Source organism: Bubalus kerabau, chromosome 16 (genome assembly GCF_029407905.1).
Source record: "Bubalus kerabau isolate K-KA32 ecotype Philippines breed swamp buffalo chromosome 16, PCC_UOA_SB_1v2, whole genome shotgun sequence".
Lineage (NCBI taxonomy): Eukaryota > Metazoa > Chordata > Mammalia > Artiodactyla > Bovidae > Bubalus > Bubalus kerabau.
The window spans coordinates 53133093-53147296 of record NC_073639.1 but is presented as its reverse complement, the minus strand read 5'-3'; positions in this window follow the sequence as shown (position 1 = coordinate 53147296).

Genomic DNA, 14204 nt, shown 5'->3' with positions numbered 1-14204 from the left:
CTTCATCTGAGGACGCACTCCTAATGCCTTCGCAGGACAAGCAGGGACCACAAAGGAGCAAGGCTGGATGAGGGGATCTCTGGGAAACTGGGATGAGCGTTCCCCATCCAACGGAGATGGATGGTAGCTGCTGTCTGGAAGGGCTGAGCACAACGTTGGCAGATCTTCCAGTTTTTCTGGAGAAGATAAGACTCTGGCTCTCAGTTGTTTCTTTTTAAGTTTTTAGAAGTTTATTTTTTGTTTTGGCACACTGGTCTTCGTTAGGGTGCACAGGATCTCAGTTGCAGTGTACAGGCCTAGCTGCCCTGCAGCATGTGGGATCTTAGTTCCTGGACCAGGGATCGAACCTGTGTGTTCAGAATTGGAATGGGGATTCTTAACCACCAGGGAATCCTTTCTCAATTGTTAAATGTTGTCAATGGTATATTGCCCCCTGCCAAAATACAAGACAAATAAAACACAGCTAGTGGCCAGATTTCATACATGAAAATTCTATATGGGATAGGACCCATACACCTCTCACCTACATAGTGAACTCTGGGATTCTAGTTGAAGTTGACCTTGATCTTACTCAGACTGACTTCTCCATGCTTATATTCTTCTGCTCCAATATTCTTCCATGGTTGATGGACAATTTTTTTCCTTAAGCTTGACTTTCCTTAGGTACACTTGCACTCACTGATTTCCTTCCTTTACTGTTGTTTTCCTTTCTTGTGTACCTCTTTTATAAATTCCCTGAGCATTTCTTTAAATACTGAGCTCTCCAGTCACACTACTGTGAAACTCTTCCTTTTCTGTGACCTTATCATTTCCCCTTTTCTCCTGCTGGGCAAAGCCGCCATCCATTACAGAGACTGAAATGTCAGATGTATTTTCCTAGCTTTTTCTGTAAGTATTGGTCCATAAGACAAATTCTGATCAAGTAATAGTTTCCTATTACTTTTGAGAAAGATTTTCTTCCCTGAGGTAATGAAAGACATGTGTAAGAAATTCTTTTATCCACTCCCTGTTCTTCCTAGTTTTAAATGATGCTTTGTGAAAATGTGATGTCTGGGGCTATGGCAGCCATCTTGCAACTATGAGGACAGAAACTTCAGAATGAAAAAAAAAACAAACAATATGATGATAAATATTGAGTAAAAGAATGGAAGTAGACTGGATCCTCAATGATGCGCTTGGGCCATCACACCATTTCTGGAGGGACTGCCTCCCTCTTAGATTCTTATCAAATAAAATCATAACAAGCCCTATTGGTTCTGATACTTTTACTTGAGTATTTCATTGCTTGCTTTTGAAATCATGCTAACTGAAACATACCCCAATACTACTCACTATCTCCTTTAGCTCTTGGTATGCGTCTTACCACAGGGAACCTTGTACTTTAATGCATTCCCTCAAAGACTTTAAGTTCCTGAGAGCAGAGACTGTCATATTGGCTTTTACGGAGCCATCTGTTTTTATGCTCATTTCTTTCTATATTTATGTGCTGTGCTATCTGTCAAAGTATGTATTTCTCAGCAGGTATGATCAGGATGGACCTGGTTTCCCCACCTACCATACTTCACTCTCTGTCTGGTACCAGGAGCAGATACATGCATATACCCAACCCATCATTAGTCACTTCCTGGCCACTTTGATTGATTCAAGGACAGATATATATTGCAATCATAGGCAAAGAAACTCAATTCCAAGGCTTTGATAGAATTGATAGGATGGAGGAAAATAAGGAAATCTTACTTCTGGGCTTACTGTAGTTTTTATAAACAAATTCAAGGGGAATGGCCCAGCAAGAATGGATCCACAGACAGAAGAGAATGGTCAAGATACAGAGGGAGAAAAGCTGGTTTGAGCGTCAATGAAGATCTATGTGTGCTTAAACAGTGTTAATTAGCAATTCCTTTTTCTCAAAACCAAGAATCCCAACTAATACATTTTTCCTTTAGTTCCACAGTGAAAAACATGCATTTCTTGTAGCTTCTGTAATTCTTTGTCTGCATGAGTAAATCTTTGCCTATGTAGCCCTTCACAATTTGGAAATAATATAGGCCATTATAAGGTCTTCCCAGGTGGTCCAGTGGGTAAAGAACCCACCTTCAATGCAGGAGACTCAGGTCTGACCCCTGAGTTGGGAAGATACCTGGGAGGAGAACATGGCAACACACTTCAGTAGTCTTTCCTAGAGAATCTCACGGACAGTGGAGTCTAGTGGACTATGGTACATAGGGTGTCAAAGAGTCAGACCTGACTGAAGCGACTTAACACATGCACACGCACAGATTGTTATAAAACTCATGACTAAAGGCAAGTCAAAAAATATTCGAAACAAGACCCCTGATCCAAAAGACCATTAACTGGGACCTCCCTAGTGGTCCGGTGGTTAAGAATCTGCCTTCCAAGGTGGGAGACAAGGGTTAAATTCCTGGCAGGGGAATTAAGGTCCTGCATGCCATGGGGCAACTAAGTCTATGTGCCACAACTACTGAACCTAAGAGCCTCAACTGAAGAGAAGCCTGTGTACCGCAACAAAGAGTCCACACTCCACAATTAAGACCCAACGCAGCCAAATAAATAAATGCTTTTAAAACACAGATCAAAGAACCCCAGAAAAACCATTTGCCAATGACTATCCTGAATACCATCCGAGGGCCAGAGAGATAACACAGGAGAAAGCCAATAGCTCAGCAAACATGTATATGACTGCATCAGTGTCAGTTCAGTTCAGTTCAGTCGCTCAGCCGTGTCTGACTTTTTGCGACCCCATGGACTGCAGTACACCAGGCCTCCCTGTCCCTCACCAGCTCCCAGAGCTTGCTCAAACTCATGTCCATTGAGTCTGTGATGCTATCCAACCATCTCATCCTCTGTGGTCCCCTTCTCCTCCCGCCTTCAACCTTTCCCAGCATCAGGGTCTTTTCCAATGAGTCAGTTCTTTGCATCAAGTGGCCAAAGTATTGGAGCTTCCTCTTCAGCATCAGTCCTTTCAATGAATATTCAGGACTGATTTCTTTTAGGATTGACTGATTTGACCTCCTAGCAGTCCAAGGGACTCTCGAGAGTCTTCTCCAACACCACATTTCAAAAGCACTAGTTCTTCAGCCCTCAGCTTTCTTTACAGTCAAACTCTCACATCCATACATGACTACTGGAAAAACCATAGCTTTGACTGGATGGATCTTTGTCGGTGGACCTTTTTTGGTGGAAGCTCTTGGTGTTACTTCTGCATCAGGGGAATGAATACAAATCTGGAAATTTGATTTATCCACCTCATAGTCAATTTGATGTGTTTAATATGCCCAGCAAGTTAGAGCTGAGCATCCCAAGGTCCAAGGCTCTCCAGGAACCCACCCGAGATCTGGAAGGAGAAATAGGCCAGGTCTGTTTCACCTGTGAAGCCGACCAGGACCCACAGTTTCCTTTGAAGAAATCAACACGTGTGAAAATTCCAAAATGCAACATCCCTTCTGCCTTGGCGGAAAAAAATATGAGAGCATGAGTCCTTTTCTTTGCCTTGTAGCTGGCTTTCCTTGTTGTTGTTCCTGGCACTGGCAGTTCAGGTGGGTTGGTCCTGCTTGGAGACCCCAAGAGTACCCATCCATCACTGTCCTGCTGAGCATCCTTGCTGTTCTTCAGCATCCAAAACATCCAACATATTTGGCACTTTCTGCAGCTCCTGTGGAATCTGGAAGCTCCTCATTACCCAAAACAAAGCCCTCCCACCCCACCCCAGCAAATGAGGTTTGCTCACAGAAAAGACACAGGAGGGAACGAACACGTCTGCAAACAGAAAATGAGGCAGCGCAGGGAGAAGAAGAGAGAAGCATAGAGGAAGACGCTGCTATTTTTAAGCAGAACATTCTTTTCTTTTAGAATCCACGTGTGGCATTGGACGAGAGGCAAACGCATGCGAAAATGGATTTTTATTGACAGGAAAGTACTTGTAAATGGGAATCTATTTTTGACTCGAGCTAAAAACAAAGTTCTGCTTGGGGGAAATAAGCCATGATTGGCACTGGGCCTTGTTTATCTTGTGCGCACCATTGTCTACAACAGAAGGAGGAGCGTCTTCGTTTTATTTACTTAATCGGGCAATTCCCTTGCACCTTACCTTTGCAAGATTCCAGATTCAAGTGTTAGCAGCATCCTCTGAACAATGAGAGAAGGGAGGCAGATTCCTGGGCTCCTGGAGTCCTGTTCTAAGCTCATTCTGCAGGTCCACCCACTGGGACTCTCTTGCTTGTAAGACTTCACCATCATCATTAACTACTGGAAATACTGGTTAATGTCTTGCCCTGTGTAAGATGCCATGGGAGAGCCCAGGGACGGGGCAAGCTCAGATTCCTCAGCCTGAAGTTTGGGATCTGTCAGCTAGAAATTGGCACTTGCCGTGAGCACTTGCCATCTACCTCTACAGGGATTAAATCAAATGCTGCTGCAATTGCTGATTTTCAAACCCCCCTGAAAGGAGTTCAGGGTGGAGAGCAGAGACGGGGCATTCTGTGCTCTGGGAAAACCTGGCAGGAAAGGTCTTCAGACAGATATTTCAAGGAGCAGATTTTTGGAGCCCAATTCTTGCATCTCCTCATATCTAGAAAAACATTAATATCCTTCATGGTGACAGCTGTTTCTCATGATACTAAACTTCATGATACCATCAGAAATCTTCTGCAAAAAATATGTGCTTGATTGCATGTAGTCCCTGTCAACAAAATCACATATATATTGAGCTTTCCCCAGAGCAGTTTCTCAAGGCTATCTGAGATGCTGTCTCCTGGGCTATAGTCCTCATTTTGTCCCCAATAAACTTAACTCAAAACTCTCATAATGTGCATTTTTTACATCCACAGATCCATCAGAGTGTGGCTGCCATGATTCATCTTTGTTGGAGCCTCTGAGATGATCAAGTGGCCCTTTTCTCTTTAATCTGACTTCTGAACAAGTTGAGACAAAAGATTCAAGCTGGTAGAAGAAATATTGCCTTAATTCCTGGCAGAGTCTATGGTAGGTAGACTGATGCTCTCCACTCCTGGACTCAGCTGTCCGTGCCCATGTACTAACCCTTGAAACCTGTGAGTATGTCGGGTTAAGTGGCAGAGGAGCGTTAAAGTTCCAAAGAGGGGATTAAGGTTGGGGATCAGCTGACTTTGCCCAAGGGAGATGATCCTGGAGCAGCCCAGGCGGGTCCACAGTTGTCCTTAAGAGGAAGGAGAAGTCAGGGGAGACAGAACTATGGAAGAAAGGCACAGGGATGTGACATTACTGCCTTTGCAGACGAGTGGAGGGGGCCATGAACCAAAGAATGGGAGCCACCCTTTGAGGCTGAAGAAGACACCCGAAGTCCAGAGCTCACTTATTTATCACTATGTCCCAAAAACATCTTCCCTGAGGTAGAGGCAGGTCTCTGTCTGTCACCTGGGAGGACATGAAATGTGCCTGGAATGTGAGCCTGAACCTAAACAAATGCAGGGTCCGTCAATCAAAGGATGGATCCAGCCCTCCACCTGACCACATCCCTGGGATTTTCCCAAAGTGCATTCATTCAAAGGGCCTCCAGAAAAATTTCCTATTTCCTCCCCTCTGACCCCAACACCTGTTTCTTTTTTAAAATATTTACTTATTTATTTATTTGTTTTGGCTGCGCCAAGTTTCAGTTCTGGCACAAGGGGTCTTTGATTTTTGTTGCAGCAGGCAGGCTCTTTAGTGGCAGCATGTGAGCTCTTAGCTGAAGCATCTAGTTCCCTTACCAGGGAAGGAACCTGGGCCCCTTGAATTAGGAGTGCAGAGTCTTAGCCACTGGACCACCAGGCAAGTCCCATGTTTTCTTTAATTCTCTAATTCATCCCTGTCCAAAACAGATCGAATGCTAGCCACCTAGGAAATTGTAATCATTCCACATTAAATGTGGCTACATATAAAACCAGTAAAAAGAAACAGATCAACCTAACTTGAACAATATTTTTTATTTCACCAGAGATCAAAAATATAATTTCAGAGTATCATCAATACACAAGTTACTAGTGAGATATTTTAGATTTTTTTCATCCAAGTTTTGGAAATCCTGTGCATATTTTATACATTTTACTAGCACATTCCATTCAGACCATCTCATGGCTGCTGTGTTGGACAGCACAGCTCTGAGTCTTTTAAATGCTGACCTTCTGACTTTTTCTTGTTTGCAAGTTTCATTTGTTACCAACTCAAGGAGACAAATTTTATTTTCTTCTCAGAGTAGTGGGTATGAATTTCAAGCCATACATTTGATTATGAGTGAAAGATTATAATTGTTAATTTTCCCCAAGTTGACTTAAATCCAACACTAAGAGCCCGTTATGGGGCTTCCCAGGTGGCTCAGTGGTAAAGAATCCACCTGCCAATGGAGGAGATACTAAGAACATGAGTTCGATCCCTGGGTTGGGAAGATCCCCTAGAGAAGTAAATTGCAACCCACTCCAGTTTTCTTACCTGGAAAATCCCATGGACAGAGGAGCCTGGCAGGTCACAGTCCATGGGATCACCAAGAATCAAACACGACCGAACATGTAGGTATAAAAGAGCCCATTATGCTGAATTGGTGGAATATTTACAATCAGCTATTACTGGGGATCCCTCACCCCGAGTTACGCAATGTCTCTCAGTCAACTTCAAGGTTGACCTCGCCTGAGTCCACAAGGCTCTCCTCCCTTGCATATCTTAGATACCTCTAAGAAATTCAGCCTCTGTACGTGGGTACTGAGTTGAATCTCAGGGACAGAGTTTTGGGTGAAGTAGACAAGAATAGCTTTATTGCTTTGTCAGGCAAAGGAGGCCACAGCAAGCTGGTGCCCTCAAAACTGTGTGTCCACCGCTGGAGGGGATAGTGAGAAGTCTTATAGCAATGGTTCAAAGAGGGCATAGTCCGTTCGTGGACATTCTTCTGGTTGGTTGGTGGTGATGTAAATGGGAGTTTGCATCATCAACTTTCTGGTTTCAACAGATCTAGGTTCTCTGTGCTTGTGGATGACATACAGTTAACTTCTTCTACCTGGTGGGGGTTTCAATATCTGCAAAACAGCTCAAAGATATTGTTATTTTATCCTTTGAGGAGGCACCAGGACCCTGCTCCTAGGTTGCGCTATAGCTTCTCTTGGCTGCTCCTCCCTTGGGTCTGCATCCCCTCTGATTAGCAAATATTTGAACCTACCCTTTGGACCTCAGAGAAGGTCATGGAGTCTGAATGAGGCCTATTTTCTACAAATGAGAAAGGGGGACACAGAAAAGCTTTTGTGCCTAGGAGCCCCACAGGGTCCTGCTCAGTTTTAGCAGCTGCTGTCTCAGTAACAGGTCATCAGGTCCTTGGAGTCTACTAGTTCTGAGCAGAGGCTACCACCAGGCCATACGGAACCTTTGTTTGAATTTAAAAGATACTGTCTCTGGGAGCTTATGAACCCAAAATTACTTAGCTTGGGGACAACAGTGCTTTGTGGCAAATTGGTAAAGCTACTCTAAAGAATGAACTCAGCTTAAGCCTAAGCCTTTTGTTCGACTACTCTAGCACAAGCAGCGTTTAGGTTCCTCTCATCCCTTGAGCTGGAGAAGGCAATGGCACCTCACTCCAGTACTCTTGCCTGGAAAATCCCATGGACGGAGGAGCCTGGCGGGCTGCAGTCCCTGGGGTCGCTAAGAGTCAGACACGACTGAGCGACTTCACTTTGACTTTTCACTTTCATGCATTGGAGAAGAAAATGGCAACCCACTCCGGTGTTCTTGCCTGGAGAATTCCAGGGACGGGGGAGCCTGGTGGGCTGCCATCTATGGGGTCGCACAGAGTCGGACACGACTGAAGCGACTTAGCAGCAGCAGCAGCATCCCTTGAGCTGGGCACCCTTGTGCAGTGAGCAACCTGCACAACGGTCTGCTGCAGCCCCTGCTGCATCACTCAGAGTCAAGTCAAGGGGATAACTGTGTGCTTTCCAGACTCCACAGGATCCCACACAGTGACCCTTCTGAGGTGGGAATGGCTCTCAGCAGTGGACCAAAGATGAGTCCTGACTATTGTACGGGTAAATCCAATGTAAGCCCTCCCTCATCTCCTTGAATCCTTTCACCTCACTCCTCAGTGTCTTTTGAAGGACTCCTCCATCAGCCCTCCCCGAGACCAGAAACTCTTCCATGGATAACTCTCCATGGAAATGGAAAGATGAGCACCTTCAAAACAATTCCAACATTGGAAAAGCTCCCGATGAAGGAAATGTAATAAACTTGAAACTAGAGGAAAGTAGAAAGTCTCAGGGTCCTTGGTGCCTATCTAAATGCCTTTGGATCCTTTGGGTGTCAGACTCCAAAGAATCAGGAATGTTGGGGGCTGAGATGCTGAGAAATAGAATATTTCCTGCCATATCAATAAACAAAGATGTCAGTCATCAACGATTCCAGTCCTCCACTGTGAGCTGGTGAGCCCTAGGGGCGCTCAGGAAGGAGAAGAATACAGAAGAATACCTGCAATCTAGCAGCCATTATTCTACAGCCACTTCCTATGGTGAGCCTCAAGAGAGCTCAGGATGTGAAAAACACAGGGTACTGGACCCAGATAGCTGAGATACATATGAAAGAATGATTTCAGTGAGCCCAGCCTCTTGCAACTGGAAAAGCACCAAATTCCTTAACTTGGGATACCTGGTTTTCCTTATTTCACAATGATTTTTGATGTTCAGACTAGCTGCGCTTTGTTGCAAAACTTCTATACAACCTGGCTCCTCCCCTCACCTCCCCAGAGCAGTTTTCTCAGGGTCACTTGAGATGCGGTCTTCAGGGCTTGCAGTCCTAAAAATGCCCATTGAATAAAACACAACTGCGAACTTTTCAGTTCAGTTTAGTTGCTCAGTCGTGTCTGACTCTCAACTTTTAGGTTGTTGATATTTTTTAAGTCAACAATGCCAGAAAATCCCAGCCTCAATTTAAAAAAAGAAATGTTTCCAGAAGTTGGTACTTTGGGGTAGACAGTACTGGGAACATCGGTACAGGCATCAGGCTATGGTTCTGTAACCATCACAGTCCATCTGTAGAGGCTGTGCTTGCCTGTCCACATGATGCTGTGGGGATAGCATTCTGGGCTTCCCTGGTGGCTTAGCCAGTAACGAATCCGCCTGCAATGCAGGAGACTCAGGTTCAATCCCTGGGTTGGGAAGATCCCCTTGAGAAAGGAATGGCTACCCACACCAGAATTCTTGCCTGGAGAATCCCCATGGACAGAGGAGCCTGTTGGGCTACAGTCCATGGGGTCGAAAAGAGCTGGACATGACTGAGTAACTAACACTTTACATTTTTTTCATATGCACTGCAGCGCATATGAGACAGCACAGTAAGAGAGGTTGTTTGAATTTAATCCTGCTGCCTGGCTCCCGAGCTGTGCAACTCTCTACAAGTTATTAACCATTCTGTGCCTGTTTCCTCTGCTATAAAGCAGGAGTAATAAAATCACCCACCTCCTGGGAGGCTGGGCAGGTTTGAATGAGTCAAAATGTATTAACACCCTATGTTAACAGGCTCAGCATGAAACGAATTCAGTGCTAACTTGATTTGGTTTGGGATTGGCTCCAGCTGTCTGCTCACCTTCGGTCAGTCTGAATTTTTACAACATCATGGCAGGTTTTTGTGTACTTGGAAAACACTGAAAGAGATTTCAGGAGTGGCCAGCTTATTCAAGCTTCAGGAAACGTTAGTTGTTGCTCTTGCTGTTCTGTGCTACTGTGATCTTCCCTCTGTTATAAGGGTCTCCATCACAGACCCGGAGCCCTGGGCCCACGCTGCCTGTCTGACATTTGCAGGAAATGATCAGTGACCCCTATTATCCAGAGTCAGACCAAGTAAATGACCCCTATTATCTGGAGCCAGTCCAAGTCGATGGGACTTAGAAAGCTACTGGAGGGTCTTCTTGTCCACCCTCTGGGTACAGCAGCCAGCTGAAAATGGGGTCATTGTGGGAGGATGAGAAAGTCTTAGTTCAATGCCAGACGCAGCCACTGACAACTCCCAAGGCCAAAAAATGACCTTGTGTGCCAACTTGGCGCCTGCGTGTTAATTCTAGCATCGGAAGAGCTCTGTTTCTTTCTTTCTTATTCAATTGAAGGACAGTTGCTTTACAGAATTGTGTTGGTTTCTGTCAAACATCAACATGAATCAGCCATAGGTATGTATATGTCCCCTCCCTCTTGAACCTCCCTCCCACATCCCTCCATCCCACCTCTCTAGGTTGTTACAGAGCCCGGGTTTGAGTTCCATGAGTCATATAGCAAATACCCATTGGCTATCTATTTTATATATGGAAATGGAAGTTTCCATGTCACAGAGTTGTGTTTCTTATCTATTCAAATCCTCTGCCTCCTGGTTATTTCTAAGAGGACTGACACCTCTCCAGATGAGGCCATTTGCAATTGAACTCAGGCTGAGATTTGCTGAAAGTTGGTGTTCAACAGGTATACACCACCCATAATGAAAGGTGGATAGATTATAGAGATCTGTTGTACAACATTGCACCTATAGTTAATTCTACACAGTGCACTTAAAATTTTAAAAGGGTAGATTTCACATTAAGTGTTTGTACAGTAAGAGAAAAAGAAGTGTTCTTACCATTCTTACCACACATCAGGGACCAATCCTTTGTGAGCAAGAGTTAATTAAACTACACACAAGAGAATACTTCCAAAAATGTGAGAACATTCTAAAAGGAGTTATAATATAAATTAACTGAATCATTAAAATAATAAGAAATTCAAACTTCATATATGTGTGTGAGTGTGTCCGTGTGCATTTATCTGATTCATTATGGTACCTCCAAATCAGTGGAGAAATGCAATGTGAAAAAAGCTTCTAATAAAAATGGGTCACAAGCTGGGGGAGTTCAGTGGGGGTCCAGTGGTTAGGACCCCACACTTCCACTGCGGGGGACACAAGTTCAATCACTGGTTAGGAACTAAGATTTCACAAGCCACACAGTGTGGCCAAAAAACAGGGAGGAGTCACAAGTTAAAAAAAAGATTTCAAGGTCCTTAACTGAACTATAGCTGCAAAGTCCCTTTCTCCATGTAAGTGAAAGTATTTCTGGGTTCCTGAGAATAAGATGTAGACATCTTTGGAGGGACATTGGCCAGCCTACTATAGTTCTCAAGGGTCATAAAATGATCAAAAACCAATCAAAATTTTTTCTTCAAAAACAGTAGCCCGCAGTCAACGAATTCCCCTAGTCGTCTCCTATTTGCGCATGCATCACAGTTACCATCAGAAACAAGATTACATCCGTATTCAGCATGGAACTGGAGAAAACTATTGACTCAAGCCATATTGATCCACACAAAAGCCTTTACACAGTCATCCATGGCAGCCTTATCTCTAAAAGCTAAAACTGGAAACAATCCAGATGTCCTTCACCAGTTGAATGTTTAAACAAACTGTGGGAATCTCCATGGAATATTATTCAGCAATAAACATAACTGGATTATCTTTTTAAATTAATTTATTTTTTATAGAAGGATAGTTGCTTTACAGAATTTTGCTGTTTGCTGTCAAACCTCAACATGAATCAACCATAGGTATACATATACCCCTCCCTTTTGAAACTCCCTCCCATCTCCCTCCCCATCCCACCCCTCTAGGTTGACAGAGCCCCTGTTCGAGTTTCCTGAGACAGACAGCAAATTCCCATTGGCTATCTATTTTACATATGGTAATGCAAGTGTCCATGTTACTCTTTCCATACATCTCACCCTCTCCTCCCCTCTGCCCATGTCCATAAGTCTATTCTCTATGTCTTAAACAGAACTGGATTATTCATACAGCTTGGATGGATTTCAAAAGTATTATATGTAAAAATAGCCAAGGTTGAAAGGTCACGGCATAAGTGATTCATTTTGATGACATTCTTTTTTTTTTTTTAACAATAGTGGAAGATGTTTATCAGATTTCACAGTCAATAGCCAGACAAAAAATAAAAGATCATTACAATTGCAAGCCATAATGGAAACACGATTAACCTAACAGTATAAAATAATTACATACAATCTGGGAGGTTAAGTAGAGTGATGTGGTAAGTGGAAGTACATACATGCACTTGTTTTCATCTATCCAGCTTGTCTATGTCTTTTGGTTCATGCATGTAATCCATTTGCATTTAGGGTAATTATAGATATGTGTGATCTTATTACCATTTCTTTAATTGTTTGGGGTTTATTTTCTGTAGGTCTTTTCCTTGTCTTGTGTTTCATGCTTGGAGAAATTTCTTTAGCATTTGCTGTAAATTCTTTGGTGGTGCTGAATTCTCTTACCTTTTGTTTGTCTGGAAAGCTTTTGATTTCTCTGTCAAATCTGAACAAGAGTCTTGCTGGGTAGAGTATTCTTGGTAGTAAGTTCTTCTCTTTCATCACTTTAAATATATCATGCCTAGATGACATTCTTGAAATAACAAATGTTTAGAGATAGGGACAGATTAGTGGCTGACAAAGGTTGGAGATGATGGGGAGCTGGAGGGTAGGTGTGACTGTAAATGGGTCGATGAAAGGGGGTACTTTTGTAATGTTGGCATAGTTCCCATTCTGGTTGTGGCGCTGCCTGGGTGACTCTCCATATGGAAGGGACAAAATGAGTGAACTGACCACAAACAGGGTTGCAATGCTGGCTGGCTGAGTGCTGGAGTTCGAGATGTGACCACTGGGAAAAGGAGCCAAAGGGACCCAGGCCTCCCTGTACCTTTGCTGTAACTTCTTTATGTATTTTAAAGTAAAAAGATATAGGGAACAGACTTCTGGTTGCCAAAGAGGAGAGAGGGGAGGGGAGGGAAGGAATGGGAACTTGGGATTAGCAGGGGCAAATTATTATATATAGGATAGATGAACAGCAGGGTCCTCCTATATAGCACAGGGAACTGCATTAACATTCCGTGATAAACCATAATGGAAAAGAATATGAAAAAGAACATAAACAAATATATTTTTATATAGGTGCTCAATTGCTTCAGTCATGTCCAACTCTTTGTGACCCCATGGACTATAGCCCTCCAGGCTCCTCTGTCTATTGGATTTCCCAGCCCAAAATACTGGAGTGGGTTGCCATTTCCTCCTCTAGGGGATCTTGCTGACCCAGGGATCCAACCCACATCTCTTGGTTTCCTGCAGTGGCAGGAGGATTCTTTAACACTGGGCCACCTGGGAAGACCAAATCAACTATACTTTAATAAAATGTTTTAAAATTTTAAGTAAAAGAAAAAAGAATGTATTAAACTACACTACATATTCTCTTTTTTTTTTTTTTTAATTTTATTTTATTTTTAAACTTTACATAACTGTATTAGATTTGCCAAATATCAAAATGAATCCGCCACAGGTTTACATGTGTTCCCAATCCTGAACCCTCCTCCCTCCTCCCTCCCCATACCATCCCTCTGGGTCGTCCCAGTGCACCAGACCCAAGCATCCAGTATTGTGCATCGAACCTGGACTCGCAACTCATTCTCAACCATATTTCTATGGCAGGTCAAAGGACCATGGACTCAAAGAGTATGCCACTAGCCTTGCTTATTGTATACTTCTGCTTATTTTGATTTTTTTTAAATTTACACACAGAAGTCCATCTTTAATGTGAAATCTCCCATTAAAAACAGTGGTAGGGTGTGTGTCAAACAAAATGTGGGTATTGGCTGCAACTTGTCAACAGACGATCATTAATGACCTGCTCTGACCACAATGTCTGCGGGAAACAGTAAATGTGAGGTTAGGGACATGGGGGCTTCCCAGGTGGCCCCAGTGGTAAAGAACCCACCTGCCAATGCAGGAGATGTAGGAGAGGCTGGTTTGATCCCTGTGTTGGGAAGATCCCTTGGAGGAGGGCACGACAACCCACTCCAGTATTCTTGCCTGGAGAATCCCATAGAGAGAGGAGCCTGGAAGGCTATAGTCATAGGGTCTCAAAGAGTCCCACAGGACTGAAGCCACTTAGCAGGAAGGCAAGCACACAGGTGCGTGGGGGAATGGGGAATAGGTCCCCTTGTAACAAAGGCAGGGACTGCTCCCTGCAGGAAACAGGAGACATTGGGTAAATAAGGTCAGGATAGAGGTCGTGGGACCAGGGCACTCCCTGATCTTCTGCAAATGTAACAGAACAAGGTCAGAGAAGTACTTGATTCTTCAAACAGGCAGAAATGTGACCACAATGGAAGTCAATGATGCTTTTAGAGATGCTCT